Source organism: Peromyscus eremicus, unplaced genomic scaffold, assembly GCF_949786415.1.
Source record: "Peromyscus eremicus unplaced genomic scaffold, PerEre_H2_v1 PerEre#2#unplaced_250, whole genome shotgun sequence".
Lineage (NCBI taxonomy): Eukaryota > Metazoa > Chordata > Mammalia > Rodentia > Cricetidae > Peromyscus > Peromyscus eremicus.
In genome coordinates, this window is record NW_026734486.1 from 146584 (window position 1) to 154315 (window position 7732).

General features: G+C 41.6%; 1 long non-coding RNA gene across 1 annotated transcript; it reads right to left on the minus strand.

The window, feature by feature from the left end:
* Nucleotides 1-1296: 1296 nt before the first annotated feature.
* Nucleotides 1297-7199, minus strand: LOC131901730 (uncharacterized). Its single transcript, XR_009376858.1, has 3 exons — nucleotides 6576-7199; nucleotides 1791-1895; nucleotides 1297-1405 (listed from the first exon to the last, which is right to left on the minus strand). It is a non-coding gene; the product is annotated as an uncharacterized LOC131901730 (long non-coding RNA).
* Nucleotides 7200-7732: the final 533 nt, after the last annotated feature.

Sequence of the window (7732 nt, forward strand, 5' to 3'; positions counted from 1 at the left end):
TGGACCAAGTCCATTGTGATCGGGGTGGCTAGGGTCCGAGAGAGTCCCTGTCTTAGGCTACACAGGGAGCTTCTCATGCTCGGACGACCTCTGTATGCTGTTGTCTCCGGCGTAGGCCCTGTACTATTCCCATCATTGAGTACCCTCTAGTAGGACCGTGGGGACGCTAGGGCCTTGGGACACTGAATCTGAGTCCTTGATGGGGCTCCTGGCCGGCCTCCTCGGAATCTACTCTGTGATAATGAATCGAGACGTGTCGTGGTAAGGCCGAATCAATCTGATTTTTGATAAACCGAGTCAACCGCTGAAAGACCCAGGGACCAAAGGTAATGAGAAGGAGAAAAACAATTAAGGGGGCTAGAATGGTAGGTAGCAAGGTGGAGAGCCAGGGGACCCTTGCAGCCAATTTTCAAACCACCCATGCTGATCTTCAAACTCCCTTTTTCTTTGAGCCAGCCTTTCCCTTAATTTTTCCATCGATTCCCTGACAATACCAGTATGGTCGGCATAAAAGCAGCATTCTTCCTTCAAGGCTGCACTTAATCCCCCCTCCTTTAAAAATAGTAAATCCAGACCACTTATGTTTTGTAATACAACCTCAGAGAGTGAGGTTAAAGATTTCTCCAGAGCAGAAATGGATCTTTCTATGGCCTCTAGGTCAGTAGTCATAGCTATTTGTAACTGCATAAGATGGTTGCTCTGCACGAGGGCAGTAATTCCTATACCAATTCCTGCAGCGATGCCCCCAATACCTAACAAGAGGACAATAGTCATAGACACAGGTTCTCGAGTGTATCTGCCTCTCTGCTCAAAGAATTTCATATCGGAGACTAATTGGACCAGAACATAAGAGTTTTTCCATTATCAATGGCAAAGCAAGCTTCCCCTATTCAGTTTTTGCCATCTGCAAGTGTGTCATGGGTTCAGAGGTGGATATTGGAATTCTAGCATCCTCAGTTTAGTGGTACCCAGACATGAATCATCATTTAGTTAAGACATCAGTGATATAAGAGCCAACAGTAATTAGCAGAGGCACAGGGCCAAAAGCCTTATGATGGCTGAGAGAGTTCCTTATCCTCAAGGAACTTGGAACTTTATCTCAGGTTCCCTATGACAAGAAATTCCCTTTTGATCTAACATTCCAGGGTGGGGGGAAAAAAGGGCGATGGTTTCTCTTCTGTAATTACTTCCTGCTGACATTGGGACATTGTTGTCAAGACCCTGGAAAGCCAGAATGTTAGACAAAGACAAGAGGGAATGTTTTAATTGACCAGCTGAAGAGATGGTATGCATATCGGCTGAATTGGTCCACATCAGCTTTCAGCAAGTTCAGGGCTCATAGTCATTTGCAGTAGGTTGTCACCAGCAAATGATGCTTGGATGTATCTGTCAGCCAAGTGGAAACCTATGAGATAGATATAAACTAGGAACAGGAGTTAAAACTTACGAACTTATTTGGAACTTTTAGACCCATAGTCTTAGTAATTGTAGTATTATCAATTTGCCCTGAAATCCATAGTGTCTTTTCTATCTAGAGAACCAAGTATAGATTAGACTGAAATTTCCTTGGCCCAATGAAAAGCATCTGTAAGTCTATATTTAGAACCTGTTTATCTTTTTTAAAGAGACTTATTAGATTTAATTAATTAATCCATTGATCAATCAATTACTAAGCTGAGAAAGCTATAGCTAGTCCAGTCATCAATGTCATCAAAGATCTGAGAAGGATAAACTTTACCTGAGTGCAGACTTTTAAGTCTATTTAAAAAACAACAGAGACTATCCATTACCCAGACTGCCATCATCCCAGGCTCCTATAGTCTTCATAGTGTTGGCAGGACAGGTGTCAGGACAGCATCAGTCTTGGCTGCTGGGCCCATAATGTGAAATTCTCCCTGTGGAGGATAAAGACTGACCTTATCTTGTCAGTGTCTCATATGTCAGATCCCTGCCAGCAGGTGTTGAGTCAGAGCGTCTTGCCCAGTGGTTGGTGTTGTCCACAATTCAGGTGGCATCTTCTTGTCATTGTTCCATATCTTCTTTGGAGACCTTGGGAGTCATTGCTAGGAGCTGGGGAGCTCGGAGTCTCTGTTTGCTATAGTAAGCTTTTTATCAAATAATGTAAATGCCATATTTATCAGATCTTTGACAGGTTTGAGGACCATTATCTATTAAATGTATCTAAGCCAAACAAATCTAGGCCTAATCTTGAAAATATCTCTAAGTTTGGTAACAATAACCAGGCCAATTTGTTCTCCTATAGATATATTAGTCAAATATACCTCTTAGTTTTTTTTTAATTAAAATAGAACAGTTTATGCTTTAAACTAGTATCTGAATAGCCAGATGACTAGTATTAACTTGTATTCCTTAACACAAAGGACATGCAAACTCAGACATTCAAAACCAAACATACATGTGGCCACATTTTTCATTCATACCTGTAGAGTAGACAGACATTTTTACAACTATGACCCTTTGGAGTCTCAATGTAACAGCAGAATAGCAAGACAAAGAAATCTGAAACATGTTTCTTTTTTTTATATATATCTCAAGTCATTTGTTTTAAATCATTATTTAAGCCTTTTTTATCCTCAGACCCTTATATCTTGCTTTTACGTATTCTAATAACTGTGAGGCGTTTACCCAACCACCCCCACAGTTCCCCAGAGTTTTTATAGAGAAGCCAAGGGGTGGAGCAAAAGACCTCCTCCTCCAGCACAGCCAAGTGCAGACCATCCCAGACACCTGCACTTAGGCCCGTGGTCTAATCATCCTCTATGTGGACCTGCTGGGTAAAGCCACGAGGAACCCAAGAACGGGCTCCCACAGGTCCCCCTTTCTTAATATATATATAAAAAAACTATTAATGGCTTACAGCAATCTCCATAGCTGTTACACCTCCCAGTATGGGAGTAGATGATGATAAAGATGGCATTTCTCTTTTGAATTAGGTCTAAGGTGACTACAGCAGTCTTAGCTGCCTCAAGCCCTTTCTAAACCAAAAACTCTTAAGGTGACTACAAACTTAAAGAATCCCTTAGCTTCATCATTACCATTAACAGGTTAACATAAATATTGCTATACATAGTCACAATTCTCTCAATCTTACAACTCAAAGCAAACTCTTAACAGAACCATTTGAATTAGCATATATGGTGCTAAATATAGTTAATAATTTTCTCCGTCTTACAACTTTAACTCAATCATTTGAATTTTCTTGCTAACAGAACATAGGAAAAACTTCAATGTATTCACATCAAACTTAAATATTTCCTTAACTCCACAAAACCAGGGTGCATTAATATCAATAGGTTTCTGCAAACATAATTCAATCTCATAACTCCTCCTTTTCTTTATAATTTTTTAAACAAAATCTCAAACCTAGTTAGAGGAACCCAAACTTTTCCATTTAAACAGTTCCATTTGTAACAAAACCAGTCCCAGAAAACAGTTTCTGGGTCATTACTGTAAGTAAACTCAAAATTGTCCCATTGCAATGAAATCTATTGTTCAGTTCATTAAGTCCTAAATTCAAATGATAAATTCTGGTACTAGCCTTCCAAATATGAAGAAATCCAGAACCAAAATCTTTCTGTAGTTTTATCTCATTTTAAGTTCAAAAAGTTCAAACAAGAAATAAATTCTGGTATTAGGCTCTCACTTCAAAATATGAAGAGATGTTTTTCAACCAAAACTTTTTGCAGTTAACAATTTTTGTTCAAACAAGCGTCTCTGAACTTATTCTTAAGCCAGAGACCTTTTTAGGTACAGTAGTATTCTAAACCGCACCATTTTTGATGTTAGCTCAGGTTTTTCTGTGTTGTGTCAATTTTCCACGGATCTCAGCTGCGGATGCCTTGTGCTGGTTCTGGCGTCCGCCATTCTTAGCTTCTTAGCGGCTTCTGGAACTTTTGAAAATTACTCTGACTGACTACTTTGCAGTCTACTAGGACACTTCCTTCCGTGTCTCAGGTTCTTTCAACCATATACATTAAGAATAGATTCACATTTAACATTTACATTTTACAAACTCACATATAACATTTTTTTTTGCCTTGCAAAGCATTTAGACTCATATTCAACATTTTACAAACTCATATATAACATATTAACATTTATTTATTTATATTCCTTAAGGAAACTATAGAACTACTTTAGCAAATATATTTCTTATTATTTCTTATATATTTATCATATTTCTTATGTTCATTCCATCTTATTTCTTATTTAAACTTACATTTACAACTAGCATCTTTACTTCTTACAAGCTTATTACTACATGTCTTAGGACTACCTTAGATTCTTCTTGCAAGCTTATATTCTTAAAGGAACTCTATAGATCTATTTTACAAACTTATACAGGGCTACCATTAGCATATATTTAACTTAGCAAACACCTAGATATTTCTTAACACAGATCTAACAAGAGAATTTTTACAAACTTACATATCTTATATCCTGTATAAACTTTATTTAAATCTTATAATTTATTTAAACTTTAAAGTTAAACTTTAAAGTTCTATATTTTTATATCTCAAACTATTTATTTAGACCCAAAATATCATATATTTAAATCCTCATGACACGCTTAAGCCTTTAAACTTTTATATCTTAAACTGCTTTCTCAAACCAAAAAAATCATTTATTTAAACTTTTATCCTCATATCTCAAACCTTCGTATTTTTATAAAAATATTATATTTTATCTTAACCAACAATAATTTGAAACCAATTCTCTTAAATGATGGCAAGTATTTGTAACCCACTGAACTTAAATGACCAAAACCCATTGTTATGTCCAGTTCGCCCCCAAAGAAGCCATTGGGAGACTTAGGTACAGAATGCAAAAAGCAAGGTTTATTCAGATGAAGTCAAAGTTTACAAGCCGCGGCAGGGGGCTTGTTCCAAATCTCTCACACACAGCAGGGAGATTGGAAGGAGCGCACCCTTTCTTTGTGAGGCTAGTTAAACAACCCTGTCTAGGAGTTTTAGGAGCTGTCTCCGGGGTTCGAGAAGTTTGGGATGTTTTATGACCACTTAGCCTCTGCCAGATGGCCATATATTCTGACTCTGTGTTTTTCTAAGTTTCTGTAGCTGATAAAGCCACCTGGGAAAAAGGGGTCTAACTTCTTATCTACACTTAGGAATCCTGGTTTAGGCTCCTCTTTGTCTGTAGGGGATAGAAGAAGGGGGGTTATTGAGGTTTCACATCATGTAAATTTTTATTTTTCCTGTGGAAACAAAAGCATAATTTTCCCAGTATCTTGAACTAGTAATTTAACATTTCTTTTTAAGCAATACCAGGACAGAGAAGGGTTAACAAGAGAAGCTGCTGGCCAGCAGAAGAGACCTTGAAGTTATCACAGTAAAGGGAGGGAGGGGGAGCAGTGGGCATAGAGCATGTCCTTGACTGCCAGTGTTCCTAAAAAAAAAGGTTTTGTTAACTCCTCTGACTAAAGTCAGATTCTCTGCTCAGTGTTCACACAGTTTTTGTCAATTGCAGGCAGACCCCATTGCCCTGTCCAAAGCTCCCATCTTTGCTCGCCTGTACCGAGAGCATGCACCCCCACCCTCCTAAGAGCAGCCAGCTGGCTGCAGTCCTGATAGCAAGAGAGCTATGGAGGGAGGGAGGTGGCCTTTGTTATGCCTCTCTCTCCTCCTCTTCCTCTAGGAAAGTAAGGGAGGTTAGTAGACAGAAACAAATAACATTTACACAGACAATCCAAGTACCGGCACATCAGCACTGAGACGATGGCCTCATTCACAGCCAGCAAGCTCTTGCAGAATGCAAGCCCCACCTGGCAGGAGCTACCTGTTTATCTCAGTTCAGTCGGGGAGTAGGGGTGGGGGACCCAGTTCCCTCTATTGTGGCTCCCACATCCTTTCAGTGGGCTAGGCAAAGGTATAGTGGAGAAGAAAGGAACTGTCCCATAGCGTCCTTCACAATCAAGTCAACAATGAGAACAATTAACACATTACACACAAGACCAAGGGCACACGAAAAACTTTGCCCCAACAAGACAACCAACAAAGCTCCAAGAACAATGACAACCTGATGTGCTCTGGGGGAAATGACCCTCCAGGCTCAATCACACCAAAAACAATCCAGACTGGAGGATCTCTGTCCTTGATCAAACTGACATCAGAGGCTTCCACATCCCTGTCAGTCAGACATGCACCTTTTTTTTTTCTTGGAAGAGAAGGAGAGAGTAAAGTAACAATGATCACAACAAAACATACAAAAAAAAAAACCCCACAAAATGGCTCTGACAAATTCCCAGGACAAAATACAAAGTGGCACTTCCTCCCACCAACTTGGGGGAAGATACCCAAAGATGCTCCTAAACCAAATGGTCACCTCTGAGGTGGCCTCAAATGGCTCGAGACTAAGAGGTCTCTTGCCCAAATCAGGGAATGAGACGTCTCTCTTTCCCTCCCAGGATCACTGTCCGGACACGTCTGTCCCAGTGAGAGCCTGAAAAGTACAAATCGAGCCTGCAAAGTACAAATCGATCGACCGGTACAAAACAACAGTAACATGACAGACACAGACAAGACAGAGAGCGCTCTTACCGGTAGATGTCAATAAACCTCTGGACACTTGAGGGTCCTGGTGGGGTCTCTGGGGTTCCCGGCCAATGCACCAAATGTTATGCCCAGATAGGGACCCCAAAGACTTCACCACAGACCTTAGGTTCAGAATGCAACAGCATGGTTTATTTCTGTTTGTTTACAAGCCGCGGACAGGGAAGCTCGATCCAAAGCACTCACTCGTAGTCGTGAGGCCAGGAGGAACTTGCTTTTTCTTTGTGTGGCTAGCTTTTTAAAGGCAAAATCCACAAGCCCTTCAGGGGAGTTGGGGGAGTTTTGCACGGGTGCAACTCGGATTGGTTTATTTCTATCTCTGTTCTCTTTTACTGGTTGGTGGTTACAATTTATTGCTTTGGGGGCAGTCCAGCACAAGTCCCAGGCTTTGTCCTTGAGCCACCATGGGGGCTGGCTGGCCAAGCATGTACTGCACATAACTCTAAGTTGGTGAGGGGCCCCAGAAAGTAAACATCTGGCTGAACTTTGAGCAGTCAGAGTATGTGCAGAAAGGGAGCTACTGCAAGGACTATGTCTTTTGTTCATGGCCCTCCCAGAAACTGCTTGCTCAAGTCTCAGGAAACTGAAATTGAGGCCTGATCTCTGAGAGAAGACTGAACAGCCAGTTATAGCATCTGCTTGGTCCTTTCATTGGAAGTACCAGGACCTCAGATCCCTGTCTTTGATCAAACCTACTTTCTAACCAGCATGGTGGCACACACCTGTCATTTAAGGACTTGGGAGGCAGGAGAATCTCCTGAGACCAAGGGTGTAAGGCCATCCTGGCCAGTGCAGTCAGGTGTTGCCTCCATGTCCAGCTGCAGACACAAGCCAAGCATGCAGACATCCCCAGTCCTGGGGAGGTAAGCCACATGGCACACCACAAACCCAGTGATACCCAGGCTGCTCCAGTGGGGATGCCATGGCTGAAGAGGCAGGGCAAGGAAGGCAGCAGCTGCTCCTTTGCAGTGAGGGGCAAGACCCGGGGTAATCAGAGACACTGAGGGCCTAAGGACCCAGCAGCAGGCCAGCCTGTGTCAGCCTGGAGTGACCATTTAAGGGGGAAGGAGTCCTGAGTCCTGGACCTGCTGCGGCCTAGGCAGCTGGAGCACGAAATCTGGCGAGGGACACCGAGGTTAAACAGC